General features: G+C 38.8%; 1 long non-coding RNA gene across 3 annotated transcripts in view; it reads left to right on the top strand.

Moving 5' to 3' along the window:
- LOC118351392 (uncharacterized) overlaps window positions 1–24,840 on the top strand; it is a 64,822-nt gene extending 39,982 nt beyond the window's left edge. The window contains exon 3 of one of the 3 annotated variants that reach the window (XR_007402692.1): window positions 11,915–14,346. This is a non-coding gene — a long non-coding RNA (uncharacterized LOC118351392). Of the gene's footprint in view, window positions 1–11,914; window positions 14,347–16,174; window positions 16,803–24,213 lie in introns of those variants that run through there. The other 2 variants (XR_007402691.1, XR_007402690.1) reach the window with 2 other exon arrangements.
- The last annotated feature ends 1,554 nt before the right edge of the window (window positions 24,841–26,394 follow it).

The raw sequence follows: 26,394 nt of genomic DNA on the forward strand, positions 1-26,394 counted from the left end.
TATTCTATTTGATTCAATTCGTTTCTTTTTTTTTTTTAAACTTTTTATTTTATTTTTATTATTTATTTATTTATTTATTTATTTATTTATTTATTTATGATAGTCACAGAGAGAGAGAGAGAGAGGCAGAGTCATAGGCAGAGGGAGAAGCAGGCTCCATGCACCGGGAGCCCGACGTGGGATTCGATCCCGGGTCTCCAGGATCGCGCCCTGGGCCAAAGGCAGGCGCCAAACCGCTGCGCCACCCAGGGATCCCGATTCAATTCGTTTCGATTCGATTCGATTCTTTTCGATTCAATTGGCTTCGATCCTTTTCGATTCTTTTCGATTCAATTGGATTTGATCCTTTTCGATTTTTTTCGATTCGATTGGATTTGATTCGATTCAATTCGATTCGATTCAATTCGATTCAATTCTTTTCGATTCGATTCGATTCTTTTCGATTCGATTCAATTCTTTTCGATTAGATTCTTTTCAATTCGATTCCATTCAATTTGATTCTTTTTGATTCATTGCGATTCTTTTCGATTCGATTTGATACATTTCGATTCAATTCGATTTGATTCTTTTCGATTCGATTCAATTTGTTTCAAATATTTTCGATTCCATTCGATTTGATTCGATTCTGTTTGATTCAATTTGATTCAATTCGATTCGATTCTTTCGGTTTGATTCGATTCTTATCGTTTTGATTCGATTTGATTCCATTCTTTTCGATTCGATTCTTATTGTTTCTTTTCGATTCGATTCGACTCAATTCTTTTCGATTCGATTCAGTTCGATTTTTTTATTCAATTTGATACGATTCAATTCGATCCGATTCTTTTGGTTCGATTCGATTCTTTTCGATTCAATTCAATTCGATTCGATTCTTTTTGATTCGATTTGATTCGATTCAAATATTTTCAATTCAATTTGATTCGATTCAATTCTGTTCGATTATTTTCGATTCGATTCGATTCAATTCTTTTCAATTCGATTCGATTCGATTCGATTTTTTTGTTTCGATTCGATTGTATTCTTTCGGATTCCATTGGATTCGATTCGATTTTTTTGATTGGATTTGATTCTTTTCGATTCGATTCAGTTTGATTGGATTCTTTTCGATTCGATTCTTTTCAATTCAATACGATTCGATTCGATTCTTTTCAATTCGATTCGATTTGATTCTTTTCCATTCAATTCGTTTCGATTCGATTATTTTCGATTTGATTCTTTTCTATTTGATTCGATTCGATTCTTTTCGATTCCATTCGATTCGATTTTTTCAATTGGATTCGATTCTTTTCTATTCGATTCGATTTGATTCGATTCTTTTCGATTAGATTCTTTTCGATGCGATTCGATTCTTTTCGATTCCTTTCGATTCGATGCAATTCTCTACAATTTGATTCGATCCGATTTGATTCTTTTCGATTCAATTCAATTCAATTCGATACGATTCTTTTCGATTCGAATCTATTCGATTCTTCTTTTTTTTATTCTTTTTTTATATATATTTTTTTATTCGATTCTTCTAGATTTGATTCGATTCTATTTTTTTTTGTATTCGATTCTTTTCGATTTGAGTCGATACTGTTCGATTTGTTTCTTTTGGATTCAATTCGATTCGAATCGATTTGATTCTTTTCGATTCAATTCGATTTGATTCGATTCTTTTTGATTCAATTCGATTCGATTCTTTTTGTTTCAATTCGATTTGATTCTTTTCAATTTGATTCGATTCAAATCGACTCGATTCTTTTCGATTCGATTCGATTCTTTTCCATTCAATTCGATTCTTGTCGTTTCAATTCAATTCGATTCAAATCTTTTCAATTCAATTCGATTCGATTTGATTCTATTAGCTCAGTTTGATTCAATTCAATTCTTTTAGATTCATTTCGATTCTTTTCCATTTGATTCGATTCTTTTCGCTGCAAATCAATTCGATTCTACTCGATTTATTCTGATTGATTCTATTTTTTGATTCGATTCTATTTGATTATTTTCGATTCAATTCGATATGATTTGATTATTTTCGATTCGATTCAATTCTTTTCGTATAGATTCGATTTGATTCTTTTCAATTCGATTCGTTTCGATTCTTTTCGATTCGTTTCAAATCGATTTCTTCTTTTCGATCCAATTCGATTTGAATCAACTCAATTCTTTTCGATTCAATACGATTTGATTCTATTCCTTTCAATTCAATTTGATTTGAGTCGATTCTTTTCGATTCGATTCGATTCTTTCAATTCAATTCCATTCGATTCTTTTCGATTCGATTCGATGCATTTCTTTTCGATTGATTCGATTCGATTCTTTTCGATTCAATTCGATTCTTTTCTAATCGATTCGATTCGATTCGATTTTTTCATTTCGATTTGATTCTTTTCGATTCGATTCTTTTCGATTTGATTCGATTCGATTCTTTTTGATTCGATTCAATTCGTTTCTTTTCGATTCGATTATATTCGATTCAATTTTTTTGAAGCGAATCGATTGTATTCTATTATTTTCGATTTGATTAGATTCGATTCTTTTCAATTCGATTCAATTCGATTCGTTTCGATTCGATTCCAGTATTTTCAATTCGATTCGATTTGATTCTTTTCCATTCAATTCGATACGATTCGTTTCTTTCGATTTGATTCAATTCTATTCGAGTATTTTTGATACGATTTGATTCGATTCTTTTCAATTCAATTCGATATGATTCTTTTCGTTTCGATTCGATTCTTTTCGATTCGAATCTTTTCGATTTGATTTGATTCGATTCTTTTCAATTTGATTCTATTCGATTCTTTTCGATTTGATTGGATTGGATTGGATTCGACTTGATTCTTTTCGTTTCGATTCGATTCTTTTCGATTCGATTTTTCCAAATTGATTTGATTCGATTCTTTTTGATTCGATTCGATACTGTTTGATTCGATTCTTTTCTATTCAATTCGATTTCAATGGATTCGATTCAATTCGATTCGATTCGATTCTTTTCGATTCGATTCGATTCGATTTGTTTCTTTTCGATTCGATTCGATACAATTCGATTCTTTTCAATTCAATTCTTTTCTATTTGTTTCGATTCAAATCTTTTCAATTCAATTCGATTCGATTTGATTCTATTCTTTCAATTCAGTTCGATTCGATTCAATTCTTTTCGATTCAATTTGATTCGTTTCGATTCTTTTCGATTCGATTCCATTCTTTTCGCTTTGATTTGATTCAATTCCACTCGATTCATTTCGATACGATTTGTATCTTTTTGATTCGATTCTAATCGATTCTTTTCGATTTGATTCGATTCTTTTTGATTTGATTCGATTTGATTCAAATCTTTTCGATTCAATTCGATTCGATTTGATTCTATTCTTTCGATTCAATTTGATTCGATTCAATTCTTTTCGATTCAATTCTTTTCAATTCAATTCGATTCGCTTTGATTCTATTCTATCGATTCTTTTCGATTCAATTTGATTCTTTTCGATTAGATTCCATTCTTTTCGATGCGATTTTTTTCGATGCGAATTGATTCTTTTTGTTTCGATTCGATTTGATACGATTCTTTTCAATTCGATTCTATTCGATTCATTTCGATTTGATTCATTTCAATTCTTTTCGTTTCGATTCTATTTTTTGATTCAATTCGATTTTGTTCAATTCATTTCTTTTCGATTCTATTCGATTCGAATTGATTCCATTCTCTTCGATTCACTTTGATTCGATTCGATTCTCTTCGATGAGATTTGATTCTTTTCGATTCGATTCGATACGATTCAATTCTTTTTAATTCAATTCGATTCGAATCGATTTGATTCTTTTTGATTCGATTTGATTCAATTCTTTTCGATTCGATTCGATTTTGCTTATTTTGATTCGATTCAATTCAAATGTGTTCGATTCAATTTGATTCGTTTCAATTCTTTTCTATTCGATTCGATTCTTTTCGCTCAGCTTTGATTCGATTTCACTCGATTCATTTCAATTCGATTCGATTCTTTTTAATTAGATTCTATTCTATTCGATTCGATTCTTTTCCATTCAATTTGATTCTTTTCGATTCGATTTGATTCTTTTCGATTCGATTTGATTTGATTATTTTCGATTCAATTCGATCCGAATCTTTTCAATTCAATTTGATTCGATTTGATTCTTTTCGATTCGATTCGATACGATTCGATTCTTTTCGATTCAATTCCACTCGAATTGATTCGATTCTTTTCGATTTATTCGATTCGAATTGATTCGATTCTTTTCGATTAGATTCAATTCAATTCGATTCTTTTCGATTAGATTCGATTCTTCTCGTTTCGATTCAGTTCAAATCTTTTCGATTCTATTCGATTCAATTTGATTCTATTCTTTCGATTCAATTCGATTCGATTCAATTCTTTCGATTCAATTCGATTCGTGTTGATTTTCTCGATTCGATTCAATTCTTTTCGCTTTGCTTTGATTCGATTCCACTTGATTCATTTCGATTCTTTTTTATTCAATTGTATTCGATTCTTTTAGATTTGATTCGTTCGATTCTTTTCGATTCGATTCAATTCGGTTCTATTCGATTCTTTTCGATTCAATTCAATTTCAATCGATTCAATTCTTTTCGATTCAAATTGATTCGATTCTTTTCGATTCGATTCGATTCGATTCTTTTGCTTCGCTTTGATTCTATTCCCCTCGATTCATTTCGATTCGATTCAATTCTTTTTTATTCGATTCTTCTCGATTCGATTAGATTCTATTCTTTTCGATTCGATTAGATTCTTTTCGATTTGATTCAATTCTTTTCGATTCGATTTGATTCGATTCTTTTCGAATCAATTCCATTCTTTTCGATGCGATTCGATTCTATTTGATTCTTTTCGATTCGATACGTTGCGATTATTTTCAATTCGATTCAATTCGATTCGATTCTTTTCGATTTGATTCGATTCAATTCGATACGATCCTTTTTGATTCGATTCTGTTCGATTCTTTTCGATTCTTTTCGTTTCGATTCGATCTTTTCGATTCGATTCGATTCTTTTAGATTCAATTCGATTCGATTCTTTTTGATTTGATTCGATTCGATTCTTTCGATTCGATTTGATTATATTCGATTCGATTCTTTTCGATGCGAATTGATTCTTTTCTATTTTCGATTTGATTTGATACACTTCTTTCAAATTCGATTCGATTCGATTCGATTTTTTCGATTCGATTCGATGCAATTGCTTGATGGTAGGGCAGTTTCATTTTTATCTTTTTGAGGGAACACAACTGGCTCCACAGGTTTGTATTCTCACCAAAATACAAGAGGTTCCCCTTATCTTCACCTTCCCTTATTGTTTCTTGTGATCTTGATTTTAGACATTCAGACAGATGTGAGATAATGTCTCATAGTTTTGATATGAATTTCCCTGATGATCAGTGACATTGAGCATCTTTTCATGTGTCATGTTGTTGAATTCATTTACCAGTTCTAATTCTGAGCATTTTCTGAATTTTATCTTTAGCCTATTGGTTTAGAATATATTGTTTATTTTGCCTAAAATTTGAAATTTACCACTGTAAATGTTCATTTAAAAGGAAGATAGAACGCAACACAATAATATCATTTTATATATAAAGAAACTAGAAAAAGAGGAGCAAATTTACCCTAGGTAGCAGAAGGAAATGATAATAAAGATTAGGACAGAGAAACAAAACAGAGAGTAAGAGTACAATGAATTCCGTAAAACAAAATGTTTGTTCCTTGCAAAGATTGACAAAATTGACTAATCTTAGATGGATTGATTAAGAAAAAAAGAAAGAAGATTCCAAGCACTAAAATAAAAAAGTAAGTAGGCACATGACTAACAATGTTACAGAAAAAAAATATTATGTAAGAATATTATGAAGTTTTATATCAACAAACTAGATAACTTAGATGAAATTGACAAATTCCTAAAAACATAAAATTTACCAAACCTACTCAAGAAAATATAGAAAATATGGATCCCTGGGTGGCTCAGCAGTTTGGCGCCTGCTTTTGGCCCAGGGTACCATCCTGGAGTCCCAGGATCGAGTCCCACGTCGGGCTTCCGGCATGGAGCCTGCCTCTCCCTCTGCCTGTGTCTCTGCCTCTCTCTCTCCCTATGTCTATCATAAATAAATGAAATCTTTAAAAAAAGAAAACATAGAAAATAAATCTAAACAGTCCTAAACAAATAAAGAGCTTAAATTAGTAGTCAAGAACCTTTCCCTTCAAAAGAGCTCAGGATCATGTGGCTTAACTAGTGAATTTCCAAAAAAAATTTATCCTAATGCCTCTCAAATTCTTCCAAAGAATAGGAGGGAACAAAAAAAAAAAAAAAAAGAAAGAAAAGAAAAAAGAAAAAAGAAAAAAAAGAATAGGAGGGAACAGGGGATCCCTGGGTGGTGCAGCGGTTTAGCGCCTGCCTTTTGCCCAGGGTGCGATCCTGGAGGCCCGGGATTGAATCCCATGTTGGGCTCCTGGTGCATGGGGCCTGCTTCTCCCTCTGCCTGTGTCTCTGCCTCTCTCTCTATCTGTCTCTCTGTGTGTGACTATCATAAATAAAAAAAAGAATAGGAGGGAACAGTGCCTAACATATTCCATGAAGTCAGCATTATACTGATGTCATAGCCAGACAAAGGCATCACAAGGAAAATAAAAGGGGGGGGGGACAAAATCCCTTATGAACATAAATGCATAATTCCCCAACAAAATACTAGCAAACTAAATCCAGTATCATATTAAAAGGAGGACATACTATGATCAAGTGAACTTTATCCTAGGAATGCAACGGTGGTTCAACATATAAAATCAAATACTATAATACAGCACATTAATGGAATAAGGGGAAAATCCATACCATCATTTCAGTGCATTTGGGAGGAAAAAACAGCATCCTTTCATGATAAAAAAAAAAACACAACTCAATATTCTAGGAATAGAGGGTAACTTCCTCAACAGGAGAAAGGGCATATATGAAAACCCCAAAAGTAGCACCATACTAAATGGTGCCTGAAAAACTGAAAGCTCTCCTCCTAAGATCAAGCACAAGACAAAGATGCCTGCTTTCACTGCTTCCCTTCAGTATTATCCTGGAATTTTCAATCATAGCAATTAGTAAAAAAATAAAAATAAAAAAAAATCCTCCAAATGGGCAGGAAAAAGTAAAATTATCATATGGTTTCACTCATATGCCGAATATAAGAAATAGTGCAAGGGACTGTATGGGAAGAAGGAGAAATTGAATGGGGAAAAATTAGAGAGGAAGACAAACCATGAGAGACTCTTATGTCTGGGAAACAAACCGAGGATTGCTGGAGGTTGGTGGTGAAGGGGTAACTGGGTGATGGGCATTAAGGATACCCGTGATGGAATGAGCACTGGGTGTTATACACAATTGAAGAATTATTGAAAACTCCATCTGAAACTAATGATGTACTATATGTCAGGAAATTGAATTTAAATTAAAAAAATAAATTAGTAAAAAAAATCAAATAAATAAATAAGTCAATAAAATTAACTATATTCACAACTTAAAACTATGACTACCTCAATACTTGTATCAAAATTCCTTGATAAAATTCAAAGTGCATTCAAAATTAAAACAAATGGTAGAAAACAAAGAACAAAATGGTACATGCTTAACTTAGGAAAATAATTATTATCTGGGCCTGTGATCATCCTGCAAAATGACTAAATACTGCAACCTTTCTGTGAACGGGAAAATACCAGGTTGACTCACCATTTTTTGTACCAGAGGAGATGATCTACAAGCTAAGGCAAGAAAATGACTAGCACACATTTTGGAAAGGAAAAAAAACCCACAATTTTCTCATTAGACGGTATCATTTTCTAAGTATAAACTGCAAAGAATCTAGAGTTTAAAAATTACAAATAAGAATTTTACAAGGTAAATGATAAAAATATCACTATACTATAACCATTTGCATTTATATATCAGAAACAAACTCCTTCTATAAAATAAAGTTTAAGGTTGAGATACTACTTAAACAGTATAAAAATATCAAGTAAGTATAAATAAAAACAAAAGACATGTGAAAGCAGTAAGAGAAAAAGCATATAATTTTTCATGTTCAAAGCCTCAAAGATATAATATGCAAATAATGTCCATGTTTCCACAATGATGCATAAGTATTATAGAATCCAGGTCTGATTCTCAAGATGATTTTTTCACCTGTACAAATGTCTATGATACTCACAATGTCAAAAATAATCAAAGCAATTTTAAAGGAAGAAAAGAATGTAAAGAATTTTTCCATGAAGTATCAAGGTAAATCAGTATGAAGCTACATCATTAAGATATGATGGGTTTGGTGCCAGGAGCACCTTATGAAACAAATTAGAGTTCCCAGCAGTCAATCAACACAGTTTTTTAGTCCCAATACATATGATCAAGTAAAGAAGAATGGTTTCCGTAGTGTAGGTTCTTTTCTAAGTATGACCTGAGATATGTCTGATATCATGTCACATAAAATATCATTTTCATATGCATTGAACACCTAATTGTAGAAATAAATCTATTAAATATTTTATAGAAGAATCTTCAAGAGATTAGACCTGATATATTTTTCTTGAATTTTTTAAAAGCCCAAGTGTAAATAAAAATATTAAAAGATTTTTATCTCTCCAAAATTAAGACTATAAAGTGAGTGTGCTAACAAGCCCTAGGGAGGAGGAGTTCTTTGCCACAAACATAACTGCAAATTCTGGTATGCAGAATGTATTTGGGTATGTGCATTGTACTCAGGCTAGAAGAAGGAATATTGACTATAAAAGAAACAAAGGAAAAGGGGAAGAAATGCAAAAGGACAACAAATGTACTTCTGAAAAGAGGGTATGGTGGTGAAGATCTTGGAAACAGCAGAAATACCGTGATTATTAACAGAAAGGGAGAGTGACAGGGTTGCAGAAACAGATAAATGGAATAATGAGAAAAATTACATAAAACACTAACCTGGGGGAAAACGATTCGGTACATAATTAAAAGAAATAAAAGACTGTAGAGTATCTTTAAAAATGGCTTAAAAACAAGTGCATACAGGGCACCTGGATGGTGCAGTTGGTTAAGTGTCCAACTCTTGGTTTTGGCTCAGATCATGACCTCATGGGTCCTGAGTTGGAGCCGGGTCCTGCTCCACACTCAAAGCAGAGTCTACTTAAGACTCTCTTTCATTCTCCCCCTGCCCCTCCAACACCCCACACTTGCTCACACACTCTCTCAAATAAATAAATAAATCTTTAAAAACAACAAAAAGTGCATAAAAGCTGAAGAGAAAGTGCAACCAATAAAAGAAAGCAAGAAATGGGAATAGAAGGAGTAGTAAGTTGGATGAGCTCGAAAGTGAGAAGGACCAAGAAGGAATAAGGAGGAAAGGCAAAGACTAGGCTACGCAATCAGTACATGGTATATGTCAATCTATCATCAAGTATACGTAAGACAATGTGCACTAATAATGTTATCTCAATTAAACGTAGATTTTTTTAAATAAATGCAATTAAAGAAGAAAGATGGATATAGCCAGGAAAGCCAAAGGAGAAATTTAAGAAAAGAATTTAATGAATGGGGAATTAACTAATATAATAGCAAAAGAAGATAATAGAACAATTTTTAAAAAGTGGTATAGTAGGGGCACCTGGGTGGCTCAGCGTTTGAGCATCTGCCTTCAGCTCAGGTCGTGATCCCCAAGTCCCTGGATTGAGTCCTGCATTGGGGACCCTGCTCTGTGGGGAGCCTGCCTGTCCCTCTGCCTCCCTCTCTCTCTCTGTCTCTCATGAGTAAATAGATAAAATCTTTTTTATAAAGTGGTATAGCAAAACCAAAATGCTTATCGTACCATAAAAAATTAATACAAAGAAGAAATCTGAAATAAAGGGGAAATTTTAAGAGATAGAAGATCAAGTTTAGATTTGAAAAGAAGAGAATAAAATGAGTAGCAGAGTTCAGGAAAAGACTTAGTATCTCCTTTGCAGCCCTGAGACCCCAGTCACAGCAGCATCCTTACCAAAGCCCGTCTCTGTGGCTCCAGGGCAGGAGGACAACGCTCATGGGCCGTGCTGAAGAGCAATGGCAGGATGTCAGGGTTATGGGGAAGGGGGCCGTGTGACTTCATCTCCCCCTGGGCACTAGCTGCTTTGTTATCCAAAATGGAATTGGCCTTGTGTACAGTGACTCAGCCCAGCATGTACACAGGAGCCTGAGTGGGACTCGGTGGTGCCGGGTATCTCTTGTTAGGGTCATTAAGACCTTCAGTCACAAGTGCACAATTACCTTCTGATGTAACAGATGGCTCCCAGGTTGGCCTAGTTGTAAATTATTCCTCAGGGTTCCAGAGTAATGATGGAATGCTAATCAGAAGTTCAGTTCTCTCAGCTGACCAAACTATGCGGACACTGGCCACAGTGCAGCATCCCTGAGACTGGGGTGGTGACTATTCAGAGTTGAATTTCAGGTTTCTGAAATTTCCATATAAAACAAGCATATTGCTTTGTCTTGTTCAATGACCAAATCAATCCAGTTTTTATTTTAATTCTCAATACAGGGTCAGTGATATAATGTACACAACTTTAAATACAGGAAAAAATCTCTTTTATTTAAATGTTTCTTTTTGAAATAATTATAGATTCACAGGAGGTTATCAGGGCAGAAAAGTCATATTAACCCTTCACCAAGTTTTTCCCCTAATGATTATATCTTTCACAATAGAACAATTTGATGACGATGCAATGTGTATGTACAGTATTTGGCTCATGTGTAGGTTCATGTAACTGCTACCTCCCTCAAGATACAAAACTATTCCACCCAGAGATGCCTGAGTGGCTCAGCGGTTGAGCGTCTGCCTTCAGCTCAGGGTGTGACCCTGGGGTTCTGGGATCGAGTCCCACATCGGGCTCCCCGCAGGAGCCTGCTTCTCCCCCTGCCTGTGTCTCTGCCTCTTTCTCTGTGCCTCTCATGAATAAATAAAAATAATAATCATCATTTTATTTTTGCTATTTCTAGATTGCTATATAAATATCATATAATTATACAGCATATAATCTTCTGGGATTTGGTTTTTATCACTGAGCATTAGTCTCTGGATCCATCCACGTTGTGCAGGCATCAGTAGCTAAATTCTTTTCACTGTGGAGTAAAATTCCTGATATCAGTGGCCCACAGTTCATTTAATGTTTGCCTACTGACAAACTCTATAGTTGTTTTGCAGTATGGCTACCACAAACAGACAACAGTTTTGCATTACTCTGAACAACTGTATACGAATCTTTGTGTAAACATAAGTTTTCATTTCTCTGAAACAAATGCCCAGAAGCACAACTGATGTACTGTGTGATACAGGTATAGTCAATGTTTAAAGTAACTGCAAAACTGTTTTCCAAAGTGGCTGGGACATTTACAATCCTACCACAGTGTAGGAGCAATCCAGTTGCTGTACATCCTCCTCAATATTTAGTATGTGATTATCTTCTTAAAAATTATGGTACACTACAAATAATGTAAAATCAACCATCTTCACTGTTTATAAGCATATAACTCAGAGGTATTAAGTATATTCATGTTGTTGTGCAATGGATCTCCAAAACTTTTCCATCTTTCAAATCTGAAATTCTATGCCTATTAACCAATGCCCTCCTTCTCCCCTTAATCCCAACATCTGGTAACCACCATTCTTTCTATTGCTATGAATTTGGCTACTTAAGATACCTCATTAACTGGAATCATATAATATTTGTCATATTGTGACTGGTTCATAATACTAGGCTTAATGTCCATTCTGTAGTGTGTGACAGGATTGCCTTTTAAGGTTGAATGACATGCCAGTAAATGTATATACCACACTCTGTATATTCTTCCATCCATTCATGGATTTCTTGTGTTTACCTTTTTTTTAAAAGATTTTATTTGTTTATTCATGATAGACATAGAGAGAGAGAGGCAGAGCCACAGGCAGAGGGAGAAGCAGGCTCCATGCCAGGAGCCCGACGCGGGACTTGATTCTGGGACTCCAGGATCACACCCTGGGCCAAAGGCAGGCGCTAAACCGCTGAGTCACCCAGGGATCCCCTTGTGTTCACCTTTTGTGAATAATGCTGCTATGAACAGGGGTGTGGAAATATCTCAAGACCTGCTTTCGATTCTTTTGGATTATACCCAGAAATGAAATTGATAAATTACACGGTAGTTCTACTTTTGCTTTTTTTTGAGGAACTGCCACACGGTTTCCCATAGTGGTTTTCCAGAGCTTCTAATTTTTCCACATCCTTGTCAACACTTGTTATTTTCTGATCTTTTGATAGTACTCTTCCTAATGGGTGTGGAGTGATATTTAACTGTGGTTTTGATTTGCATTTCTCTAATGATTAGTGATGTTGAGCATCTTTTTGTAAACTTGTTGGTCATTTGTATATCTTCTTTGGAGAAAGGTCAGTTCATATTGTTGAATCCTTTTTAAACCAACTTACTTGATTTTTTTCTATTGAGTTGTAGGAGTTGTCTACATACTCCTTATATTATTAATCCCTTATCACTTTAATGATTTATAAATCTTTTCTCCCATTCTATAGACTTTTTTCACTCTGTCCATTGTGCCCTTTGATGCATGAGTGTTTTAAAGTTTGATGTAGTCCCATTTGTCTTTGCTATTATTGCCTCTGCTTTTGGTGTCACGTCCCAGAAATCACTGCCAAATCCAATGTTATGAAGCTTTCCCCTGTGTTTTCTGCTAGGAGTTTTGGAGTTTGGGATCTTATATTTAGGTCTTTAATCCAGTTTGAGGTAACATGCATATGCCATTATCTTATATTTTAGTTATTTTGATAGCTTGTAGTGATACCTTATCATGGTCTCAATACTTTACTAAAGGGTAGTGACGTTGAACATCTTTTCATGTGCTTATCTGTCATTTGTATATCTTATTCAGTGAAATTTCTCTTTGTGTCTTTCTTTTTGGGTGTCCATTTTATAATTAGATTGTTTGGTTTTTAAACATCGAGTTCTCAGGCTTCTTCACATAATCTAGATAAGACTCCTTTGTCAAATAATATAGCATGTAAATATTCTCTCAGGATGTAGCTTGTCTTTTTATCTTTTTAACAGAATCTTTCAGAGAACAAATTATTTTATTTTTATGAAGTCCAATTTTTCCTATTACAGATCATGCTTTTGGTGCCCTGGGATTTTTCGTTTGTTTTGTTTTTAAAGATTTATTTATTTTAGAGAGATGGGGGGGGGGTTTGCAAAGGGAGAGAGAGAATCCTCAAGCAGACTCCCAGCTCAGCACAGAGCCTCACACAGGGCTCAATCCCAGGACCCTGAGATCATGACCTGGGCCAAAGTCCAAGGCTTCGTTAACTGAGCCACCCAGCTGCCCCATTTTTTGTCGTGTTTAAGAACTCTTTACCAAGACCCAGGGCACAAGGAATTCCTCCTATTTTATCTTCTAAGAGTTTTATAGTTTTACAGTATACATATGCTTGATATCCATTTTGAGCTTTTTAATAATGTGTGGGGCTTAGGTGGATTTCTTAGACAGACGGATTACACAAATCTTCATTTCTGAAGTGTGGGGATCATTAATACACCTGCCTGAATTGGATCATTGTAGTTTTCCATCAGCTTTAATCACAGAAACTGGTAGTAGTAAAAGTCATCCTAAAGGCTCACTTGTATTTCAGACACCCTTGGCCTTATTTCCACCGTGTAGTAGCAGCCCAATTTCCCCTTGCTAATTGAGATCAATGATCCCACACAGTACAGTACCTCCCAAAAATATCTTCATGTTTATTGAACACTCAAAGGTCTATCCACATTTCTCCTCCCCACACCTCTTTCTCACCAATTTTCTAATCATATTCCTTCCAAATTGCTAACCATCCAGCTAAACCGTTGGCCACAGCCCAAAACCATACTTCTGACTACTTCTTCCAAAGCAAAATGAACAATTAGCTGCACCTGATTGTTCCCACTCAGAAGATTTCCTTTCACCACTGTCCTTCATGGATGTCCCAGAAAGGGACTGTGGTGCCACATTTGTCCACTTTTGAATGGTGCGTGCATATTATCTGTAAACCAAGCTTCAGCTTTCACTTTCCTAGTCAACTAACAGTGCAGACATCCCTAGGAGGCCATAGATGCAGGCTAGGAGAGAGAAGGTAATGTAGCAGGAGTGAGGTCCGTGGGCTTTTGGGTTATGTCTTCGTGTAATTTCCTTGTGCCTTCAGGGCATGTACAAGCCTAATCTTGTATGGACCGCTTCCATTCAACAATGGAATACTGCTGTGCATGCCCGACCCTATGGCTTTATTGGTCAGACGATGTCTAGCTTAATACCGGAAGCTCAGACTGCATAGTAACTTGGTAGCATCAGTCTCTACCAAGGCCCAGTAGCAAGCCAAAAGCTGTTCCCAAAGAGAGATAATAGGGTTTTTGGAGGATAATAGGAATTTCCTCACAAATACTAGGTGTCCACATTGTGACTCACATCCAGAAAGCCTCTACCTACCACTGCTGCTTTGAGAACTATTGGATCTGCTGCATCATATAGCCCAAGTAGCAGAGCAGCTTGCATGACAGCCTGGACTTATTGCAGAGCCCTCTCTCATTTTGAGTCCCACCCAAAACTAGCAGCTTTTCAAGGTCACTCAGTAAATGGACCCAAATGAGGAATATGTTGCCTCCAAAATCCAAGGAGGCCCACTAGGCATTCTGCCTCTTTTTTGCCCTTTAGAAGGAATATCTTGACATGCCTGGTGCCAAGGGACCTCTAGAAATTTCACTGAGGAGAAAGGCCTTTGAATTTATCATATTTAGTTCTCACCCTCTGACATGCCAATGTGTTGCCAATAACTCTGGAGTATTTGCTACTTCTTACTCACTAGGTCAATCAATATAATGCCATCAGGACCCATGTGGTGTCCTGTGGAAGGGAAAGACAATCAAGATCCCTGTGGACCAAATTATGATATATAGTTAGAGAGTAGATATACCTCTGAGGTAGGACAGGGAACGTGTACTTCTGGTCTCGCCAGCTAAAAGAAAAGTATTCTGTTGGTCTTTACTAATAGATGTCAAGGTGTGGTAAAGGCATTTTCCAGATCAAAAGCTGCATACCCAGGTATGGGGGATGTGTTAATTTACTCAGCAATAAAACCACATCTGGAACAACACTTACAATTGGAGATACCATCTAGTTAAGCTTACTAGAATTTACCATCATTTTACAAGATCCTTCTGTTTTCTGCACAGGCCAGATATGTGAATTGAATAACCTATGAGAGATTCACCACTCACCCCCCAATTTTCCAAGTCTTTTCAAGTCCTTCATGGTGGCACTAATCTCTTCCAGAATGTGGAATTTCTGTTGGTTTACTATTTTCCTAAGTAGAAAGAGTTCTAGTGAATTCTAACCCTCTTCCTTCCTACCGGTATAGCGCTATTCCAGAAGCCAGGGAAGCAACACAGTTCAGCCAGTTACTGAGTATGTGAATTCAATAAATGTAATTCCGTTACACAAGATCGCTCTGGAAACATACCAGACGTGCTCGGAGATGCCCTGGCACCAAACTGCCTTGCTCACCTGCTCTCCCTAAGCCCCTGTGCTGACTAGTGGACCACAGTGACATTTTAGGTTTCCTGAAATTAGTGTCAGTTTAGAACCAGTGTCCAGTAATCTCCAAATTGGAAATGTTGGAAAACAAAGAACAGATGGAACACATTTTTTTTTTAAAGAGAGTACAAGCAGGGTGGGAGGGGCAGACAGAGATCAAGAGAGAGAATCCTGGGGATCCCTGGGTGGCTCAGTAGTTTGGCGCCTGCCTTTGGCCCAGGGCGCGATCCTGGAGTCCCGGGATCGAGTCCCACGTCGGGCTCCTGGCGTGGAGGCTGCTTCTCCCTCCTCCTGTGTCTCTGCCTCTCTCTCTCTCTCCATGTCTATCACAAATAAATAAATAAATGAATCTTAATTTGCATTTCCCTGATGGCAAGTGATGCAGAGCATTTTCTCATGTGCATGTTGGCCATGTCTATGTCTTCCTCTGTGAGATTTCTCTTCATGTCTTTTGCCCGTTTCATGACTGGATTGTTTGTTTCTTTGCTGTTGAGTTTAGTAAGTTCTTTATAGATCTTGGAAACTAGCCCTTTATCTGATACGTCATTTGCAAATATCTTCTCCCATTCTGTAGGTTGTCTTTTAGTTTTGTTGACTGTATCACCTCACACCAGTGAGAATTGGGAAAATTAACAAGGCAGGAAACCACAAATGCTGGAGAGGATGTGGAGAAAAGGGAACCCTCTTACACTGTTGGTGGGAATGTGAACTCGTGCAGCCACTCTGGAAAACTGTGTGGAGGTTCCTCAAAGGGTTAAAATTAGATCTGCCCTATGACCCAGCAATTGCACTGCTGGGGATTTACCCCAAAGATACAGATGCAATGAAGCACTGGGACACCTGCACCCCGATGTTTCTAGCAGCAATGTCCACAATAGCCAAACTGGAAGGAGCCTCGGTGTCCATCGAAAGATGAATGGATAAAGAAGATGTGGTTTATGTATACAATGGAATATTACTCAGCCATTAGAAATGACAAATACCCACCATTTGCTTCAACATGGATGGAACTGGAAGGTATTATGCTGAGTGAAATAAGTCAATCAGAGGAGGACAAACATTATATATTCTTATTCATTTGGGGAATATAAATAATAGTGAAAGGGAATATAAGGGAAGTGAGAGGAAATGTGTGGGAAATGTCAGAAAGGTAGACAGAACATAAAGACTCCTAACTCTGGGAAATGAACTAGGGGTGGTGGAAGGGGAGGAGGGCGGGGGTGGGGATGAATGGGTGATGGGCACTGAGGGGGGCACTTGATGGGATGAGCACTGGGTGTTATTCTGTATGTTGGCAAACTGAACACCAATAAAAAATAAATTAATTATAAAAAAATAAAAAATAAATGAATCTTAAAAAAAGAGAGAGAGAGACAGAATCCCAAGCAAACTCCATGCGGGGCTCACTCTCACGACCCTGAGGCCATGACCTGAGCTGAAATCAAGAGTCAGACACTTAGCTGATGGAGCCTACCCAGGCATCTCTGGAACAAATTTTCAGAAAGGCAAGGATTACAATAACTGTGAATGGTCTTAGAATGATGTTAGAGAAGGTGGCAAAGCAGGAAGCTCCAGGAAAACATCTCCCATTCTAGACAAAAATTGTACTTGAAGAATATGTCTGATGTAACTATTTTGAAATTCTGGGGTCTTTTCAAAGGCTTGCAGCCTTCAGGGGAATTACTGGGCAGCACACTGTGGTTTCTCTCCACTCTCAGCATGTGGTGGCCACTCAATCCTCATCTTCGGCCACATGGCAGACATTCATGTCTGCATCCCTGACATGTCATGAATGTGATTTTGGGGGGCTAATGTAGACAATATGGATCTTTCCCTACAAGTATCAGGGATTTATACTGTGATTGCTGCTTCTGATCTTGGAGGTACAGGCAGGGAGGTAGACTGCCATTGTCGCAAACCTACTGGCTAAAGAAGCCACCAGGGAAATTAAGAGACAGGGTTTTATTCCAGCCCCCTTTATTTTTCCCTCTTCTCCCTCTGGGAACTGGACATTTGAGGACTAGGACATTCAGAATGAATTACATATATTATGGAATTTAGGAAATCACCACAAATCCCCAGTGTAACACTGGCTCAGGGGCTCTCTGAATCTCTCACCTTGCCAAGGGAGGGAGCACTCAGCTTTCTCACCATCTCACCCAGACATGGGACAAAAGGAAAGAGGAAGGTGAGGCTCGGAGGCTGCCAGCACTCCAAAGTCAAAAACTGAGTTGGGGGCACCTGGGTGGCTCAGTGGTTGAGCGTCTGCCTTTGGCCGATGGTGTGATCCTGGGATCCTGGGATCGAGTCCCACATTGGGCTCCCCACAGGGAGCCTGCTTCTCCCTCTGCTTGTGTTTCTGCCACTCTCTGTGTCTCTCATGCATAAATAAAATCTTTTTTAAAAATGAGTCCAACTCTTAATCTTTCATCTAGCAGGCAAGTTTCAGCTATGTTCATGTAAATATTGCTCTCTTCACTACCCACCCTGAGGTCACTCCCTTCAGGGCTGACCATCTGACCTGCTGTTGGGGACTCAGCCCTCCTTGCCCTTCCCTCAAGTTCCACAGAGAGAAGGTAATGTAGCAGGAGTGAGGTCCGTGGGCTTTTGGTTGTCTTCGTGTAATTTCCTTGTGCCTTCAGGGCATGTACAAGCCTAATCTTGTATGGACCGCTCCATTCAACAATGGAATACTGCTGTGCATGCCCGACCCTATGGCTTTATTGGTCAGACGATGTCTAGCTTAATACCGAAGCTCAGACTGCATAGTAACTTGAGCATCAGTCTCTACCAAGGCCCAGTAGCAAGCCAAAAGCTGTTCCCCAAAGAGAGATAATAGGGTTTTTGGAGGATAATAGGAATTTCCTCACAAATACTAGGTGTCCACATTTGACTCACATCCAGAAAGCCTCTACCTACCACTGCTGCTTTGAGAACTATTGGATCTGCTGCATCATATAGCCCAAGTAGCAGAGCAGCTTGCATGACAGCCTGGACTTATTGCAGAGCCCTCTCTCTTTGAGTCCCACCCAAACTAGCAGCTTTTCAAGGTCACTCAGTAAATGGACCCAAATGAGGAATATGTTGCCTCCAAAATCCAAGGAGGCCCACTAGGCATTCTGCCTCTTTTTTGCCCTTTAGAAGGAATATCTTGACATGCCTGGTGCCAAGGGACCTCTAGAAATTTCACTAGAGAAAGGCCTTTGAATTTATCATATTTAGTTCTCACCCTCTGACATGCCAATGTGTTGCCAAACTCTGGAGTATTTTTACTTCTTACTCACTAGGTCAATCAATATAATGCCATCAGGACCCATGTGGTGTCCTGTGGAAGGAAAGACAATCAAGATCCCTGACCAAATTATGATATATAGTTAGAGAGTAGATATACCTCTGAGGTAGGACAGGGAACGTGTACTTCTGGTCTCGCCAGCTAAAAGAAAAGTATTCTGTTGGTCTTTACTAATAGATGTCAAGGTGTGGTAAAGGCATTTTCCAGATCAAAAGCTGCCCAGGTATGGGGGATGTGTTAATTTACTCAGCAATAAAACCACATCTGGAACAACACTTACAATTGGAGATACCATCAGTTAAGCTTACTAGAATTTACCATCATTTTACAAGATCCTTCTGTTTTCTGCACAGGCCAGATATGTGAATTGAATAACCTATGAGAGACACCACACCCCCAATTTTCCAAGTCTTTTCAAGTCCTTCATGGTGGCACTAATCTCTTCCAGAATGTGGAATTTCTGTTGGTTACTATTTTCCTAAGTAGAAAGAGTTCTAGTGAATTCTAACCCTCTTCCTTCCTACCGGTAGTAGCGCTATTCCAGAAGCCAGGGAAGCAACACAGTTCAGCCAGTTACTGAGATGGTGAATTCAAAATGTAATTCCGTTACACAAGATCGCTCTGGAAACATACCAGACGTGCTCGGAGATGCCCTGGCACCAAACTGCCTTGCTCACCTGCTCTCCCTAAGCCCCTGTGCTGACTAGTGGACACAGTGACATTTTAGGTTTCCTGAAATTAGTGTCAGTTTAGAACCAGTGTCCAGTAATCTCCAAATTGTTAATCCCAACATCTGGTAACCACCATTCTTTCTATTGCTATGAATTTGGCTACTTAAGATACCTCATTAACTGGAATCATATAATATTTGTCATATTGTGACTGGTTCATAATACTAGGCTTAATGTCCATTCTGTAGTGTGTGACAGGATTGCCTTTTAAGGTTGAATGACATGCCAGTAAATGTATATACCACACTCTGTATATTCTTCCATCCATTCATGGATTTCTTGTGTTTACCTTTTTTTTAAAAAGATTTTATTTGTTTATTCATGATAGACATAGAGAGAGAGAGGCAGAGCCACAGGCAGAGGGGAGAAGCAGGCTCCATGCCCAGGAGCCGACGCGGGACTTGATTCTGGGACTCCAGGATCACACCCTGGGCCAAAGGCAGGCGCTAAACCGCTGAGTCACCAGGGATCCCCTTGTGTTCACCCTTTTGTGAATAATGCTGCTATGAACAGGGGTGTGGAAATATCTCAAGACCTGCTTTCGATTCTTTTGGATTATACCCAGAATGAAATTGATAAATTACACGGTAGTTCTACTTTTGCTTTTTTTTGAGGAACTGCCACACGGTTTCCCCATAGTGGTTTTCCAGAGCTTCTAATTTTTCCACATCCTTGTCAACACTTGTTATTTTCTGATCTTTTGATAGTACTCTTCCTAATGGGTGTGGAGTGATATTTAACTGTGGTTTTGATTTGCATTTCTCTAATGATTAGTGATGTTGAGCATCTTTTTGTAAACTTGTTGGTCATTTGTATATCTTCTTTGGAGAAAGGTCAGTTCATATTGTTGAATCCTTTTTAAACCAACTTACTTGATTTTTTTCTATTGAGTTGTAGGAGTTGTCTACATACTCCTTATATTATTAATCCCTTATCACTTTAATGATTTATAAATCTTTTCTCCCATTCTATAGACTTTTTTCACTCTGTCCATTGTGCCCTTTGATGCATGAGTGTTTTAAAGTTTGATGTAGTCCCATTTGTCTTTGCTATTATTGCCTCTGCTTTTGGTGTCACGTCCCAGAAATCACTGCCAAATCCAATGTTATGAAGCTTTCCCCTGTGTTTTCTGCTAGGAGTTTTGGAGTTTGGGATCTTATATTTAGGTCTTTAATCCAGTTTGAGGTAACATGCATATGCCCATTATCTTATATTTTAGTTATTTTGATAGCTTGTAGTGATACCTTATCATGGTCTCAATACTTTACTAAAGGGTAGTGACGTTGAACATCTTTTCATGTGCTTATCTGTCATTTGTATATCTTATTCAGTGAAATTTCTCTTTGTGTCTTTCTTTTTGGGTGTCCATTTTATAATTAGATTGTTTGGTTTTTAAACATCGAGTTCTCAGGCTTCTTCACATAATCTAGATAAGACTCCTTTGTCAAATAATATAGCATGTAAATATTCTCTCAGGATGTAGCTTGTCTTTTTATCTTTTTAACAGAATCTTTCAGAGAACAAATTATTTATTTTTATGAAGTCCAATTTTTCCTATTACAGATCATGCTTTTGGTGCCCTGGGATTTTTCGTTTGTTTTGTTTTTAAAGATTTATTTATTTTAGAGAGATGGGGGGGGGGTTTGCAAAGGGAGAGAGAGAATCCTCAAGCAGACTCCCAGCTCAGCACAGAGCCTCACACAGGGCTCAATCCCAGGACCCTGAGATCATGACCTGGGCCAAAGTCCAAGGCTTCGTTAACTGAGCCACCCAGCTGCCCCATTTTTTGTCGTGTTTAAGAACTCTTTACCAAGACCCAGGGCACAAGGAATTCCTCCTATTTTATCTTCTAAGAGTTTTATAGTTTTACAGTATACATATGCTTGATATCCATTTTGAGCTTTTTAATAATGTGTGGGGCTTAGGTGGATTTCTTAGACAGACGGATTACACAAATCTTCATTTCTGAAGTGTGGGGATCATTAATACACCTGCCTGAATTGGATCATTGTAGTTTTCCATCAGCTTTAATCACAGAAACTGGTAGTAGTAAAAGTCATCCTAAAGGCTCACTTGTATTTCAGACACCCTTGGCCTTATTTCCACCGTGTAGTAGCAGCCCAATTTCCCCTTGCTAATTGAGATCAATGATCCCACACAGTACAGTACCTCCCAAAAATATCTTCATGTTTATTGAACACTCAAAGGTCTATCCACATTTCTCCTCCCCACACCTCTTTCTCACCAATTTTCTAATCATATTCCTTCCAAATTGCTAACCATCCAGCTAAACCGTTGGCCACAGCCCAAAACCATACTTCTGACTACTTCTTCCAAAGCAAAATGAACAATTAGCTGCACCTGATTGTTCCCACTCAGAAGATTTCCTTTCACCACTGTCCTTCATGGATGTCCCAGAAAGGGACTGTGGTGCCACATTTGTCCACTTTTGAATGGTGCGTGCATATTATCTGTAAACCAAGCTTCAGCTTTCACTTTCCTAGTCAACTAACAGTGCAGACATCCCTAGGAGGCCATAGATGCAGGCTAGGAGAGAGAAGGTAATGTAGCAGGAGTGAGGTCCGTGGGCTTTTGGGTTATGTCTTCGTGTAATTTCCTTGTGCCTTCAGGGCATGTACAAGCCTAATCTTGTATGGACCGCTTCCATTCAACAATGGAATACTGCTGTGCATGCCCGACCCTATGGCTTTATTGGTCAGACGATGTCTAGCTTAATACCGGAAGCTCAGACTGCATAGTAACTTGGTAGCATCAGTCTCTACCAAGGCCCAGTAGCAAGCCAAAAGCTGTTCCCCAAAGAGAGATAATAGGGTTTTTGGAGGATAATAGGAATTTCCTCACAAATACTAGGTGTCCACATTATGACTCACATCCAGAAAGCCTCTACCTACCACTGCTGCTTTGAGAACTATTGGATCTGCTGCATCATATAGCCCAAGTAGCAGAGCAGCTTGCATGACAGCCTGGACTTATTGCAGAGCCCTCTCTCATTTTGAGTCCCACCCAAAACTAGCAGCTTTTCAAGGTCACTCAGTAAATGGACCCAAATGAGGAATATGTTGCCTCCAAAATCCAAGGAGGCCCACTAGGCATTCTGCCTCTTTTTTGCCCTTTAGAAGGAATATCTTGACATGCCTGGTGCCAAGGGACCTCTAGAAATTTCACTAAGGAGAAAGGCCTTTGAATTTATCATATTTAGTTCTCACCCTCTGACATGCCAATGTGTTGCCAATAACTCTGGAGTATTTGCTACTTCTTACTCACTAGGTCAATCAATATAATGCCATCAGGACCCATGTGGTGTCCTGTGGAAGGGAAAGACAATCAAGATCCCTGTGGACCAAATTATGATATATAGTTAGAGAGTAGATATACCTCTGAGGTAGGACAGGGAACGTGTACTTCTGGTCTCGCCAGCTAAAAGAAAAGTATTCTGTTGGTCTTTACTAATAGATGTCAAGGTGTGGTAAAGGCATTTTCCAGATCAAAAGCTGCATACCCAGGTATGGGGGATGTGTTAATTTACTCAGCAATAAAACCACATCTGGAACAACACTTACAATTGGAGATACCATCTAGTTAAGCTTACTAGAATTTACCATCATTTTACAAGATCCTTCTGTTTTCTGCACAGGCCAGATATGTGAATTGAATAACCTATGAGAGATTCACCACTCACCCCCCAATTTTCCAAGTCTTTTCAAGTCCTTCATGGTGGCACTAATCTCTTCCAGAATGTGGAATTTCTGTTGGTTTACTATTTTCCTAAGTAGAAAGAGTTCTAGTGAATTCTAACCCTCTTCCTTCCTACCGGTATAGCACTATTCCAGAAGCCAGGGAAGCAACACAGTTCAGCCAGTTACTGAGTATGTGAATTCAATAAATGTAATTCCGTTACACAAGATCGCTCTGGAAACATACCAGACGTGCTCGGAGATGCCCTGGCACCAAACTGCCTTGCTCACCTGCTCTCCCTAAGCCCCTGTGCTGACTAGTGGACCACAGTGACATTTTAGGTTTCCTGAAATTAGTGTCAGTTTAGAACCAGTGTCCAGTAATCTCCAAATTGGAAATGTTGGAAAACAAAGAACAGATGGAACACATTTTTTTTTTAAAGAGAGTACAAGCAGGGTGGGAGGGGCAGACAGAGATCAAGAGAGAGAATCCTGGGGATCCCTGGGTGGCTCAGTAGTTTGGCGCCTGCCTTTGGCCCAGGGCGCGATCCTGGAGTCCCGGGATCGAGTCCCACGTCGGGCTCCTGGCGTGGAGGCTGCTTCTCCCTCCTCCTGTGTCTCTGCCTCTCTCTCTCTCTCCATGTCTATCACAAATAAATAAATAAATGAATCTTAATTTGCATTTCCCTGATGGCAAGTGATGCAGAGCATTTTCTCATGTGCATGTTGGCCATGTCTATGTCTTCCTCTGTGAGATTTCTCTTCATGTCTTTTGCCCGTTTCATGACTGGATTGTTTGTTTCTTTGCTGTTGAGTTTAGTAAGTTCTTTATAGATCTTGGAAACTAGCCCTTTATCTGATACGTCATTTGCAAATATCTTCTCCCATTCTGTAGGTTGTCTTTTAGTTTTGTTGACTGTATCACCTCACACCAGTGAGAATTGGGAAAATTAACAAGGCAGGAAACCACAAATGCTGGAGAGGATGTGGAGAAAAGGGAACCCTCTTACACTGTTGGTGGGAATGTGAACTCGTGCAGCCACTCTGGAAAACTGTGTGGAGGTTCCTCAAAGGGTTAAAATTAGATCTGCCCTATGACCCAGCAATTGCACTGCTGGGGATTTACCCCAAAGATACAGATGCAATGAAGCACTGGGACACCTGCACCCCGATGTTTCTAGCAGCAATGTCCACAATAGCCAAACTGGAAGGAGCCTCGGTGTCCATCGAAAGATGAATGGATAAAGAAGATGTGGTTTATGTATACAATGGAATATTACTCAGCCATTAGAAATGACAAATACCCACCATTTGCTTCAACATGGATGGAACTGGAAGGTATTATGCTGAGTGAAATAAGTCAATCAGAGGAGGACAAACATTATATATTCTTATTCATTTGGGGAATATAAATAATAGTGAAAGGGAATATAAGGGAAGTGAGAGGAAATGTGTGGGAAATGTCAGAAAGGTAGACAGAACATAAAGACTCCTAACTCTGGGAAATGAACTAGGGGTGGTGGAAGGGGAGGAGGGCGGGGGTGGGGATGAATGGGTGATGGGCACTGAGGGGGGCACTTGATGGGATGAGCACTGGGTGTTATTCTGTATGTTGGCAAACTGAACACCAATAAAAAATAAATTAATTATAAAAAAAAAAAATAAATGAATCTTAAAAAAAAGAGAGAGAGACAGAATCCCAAGCAAACTCCATGCGGGGCTCACTCTCACGACCCTGAGGCCATGACCTGAGCTGAAATCAAGAGTCAGACACTTAGCTGATGGAGCCTACCCAGGCATCTCTGGAACAAATTTTCAGAAAGGCAAGGATTACAATAACTGTGAATGGTCTTAGAATGATGTTAGAGAAGGTGGCAAAGCAGGAAGCTCCAGGAAAACATCTCCCATTCTAGACAAAAATTGTACTTGAAGAATATGTCTGATGTAACTATTTTGAAATTCTGGGGTCTTTTCAAAGGCTTGCAGCCTTCAGGGGAATTACTGGGCAGCACACTGTGGTTTCTCTCCACTCTCAGCATGTGGTGGCCACTCAATCCTCATCTTCGGCCACATGGCAGACATTCATGTCTGCATCCCTGACATGTCATGAATGTGATTTTGGGGGGCTAATGTAGACAATATGGATCTTTCCCTACAAGTATCAGGGATTTATACTGTGATTGCTGCTTCTGATCTTGGAGGTACAGGCAGGGAGGTAGACTGTCATTGTCGCAAACCTACTGGCTAAAGAAGCCACCAGGGAAATTAAGAGACAGGGTTTTATTCCAGCCCCCTTTATTTTTCCCTCTTCTCCCTCTGGGAACTGGACATTTGAGGACTAGGACATTCAGAATGAATTACATATATTATGGAATTTAGGAAATCACCACAAATCCCCAGTGTAACACTGGCTCAGGGGCTCTCTGAATCTCTCACTTGCCAAGGGAGGGAGCACTCAGCTTTCTCACCATCTCACCCAGACATGGGACAAAAGGAAAGAGGAAGGTGAGGCTCGGAGGCTGCCAGCACTCCAAAGTCAAAAACTGAGTTGGGGGCACCTGGGTGGCTCAGTGGTTGAGCGTCTGCCTTTGGCCGATGGTGTGATCCTGGGATCCTGGGATCGAGTCCCACATTGGGCTCCCCACAGGGAGCCTGCTTCTCCCTCTGCTTGTGTTTCTGCCACTCTCTGTGTCTCTCATGCATAAATAAAATCTTTTTTAAAAATGAGTCCAACTCTTAATCTTTCATCTAGCAGGCAAGTTTCTGCTATGTTCATGTAAATATTGCTCTCTTCACTACCCACCCTGAGGTCACTCCCTTCAGGGCTGACCATCTGACCTGCTGTTGGGGACTCAGCCCTCCTTGCCCTTCCCTCAAGTTCCACCCCCTCACCCATGTGCAGGCACATCCTCTCCTCTCCCACAGTGAGAAGTGCTGCTTACAAGCAAGAGAAATTCACTCTAACCACCAAAGCAATGGGGATATACTGAGAGGTGAGGGTCATTCCTCATTGTGCCAAAGGGAGAGACAGACACCTGGGAAGACGGAGTCCCGGCTGCTGTGGGAACGGTGGGTG

Source organism: Canis lupus, chromosome 16 (assembly GCF_003254725.2).
Source record: "Canis lupus dingo isolate Sandy chromosome 16, ASM325472v2, whole genome shotgun sequence".
In the NCBI taxonomy this organism is placed as follows: Eukaryota; Metazoa; Chordata; class Mammalia; order Carnivora; family Canidae; genus Canis; species Canis lupus.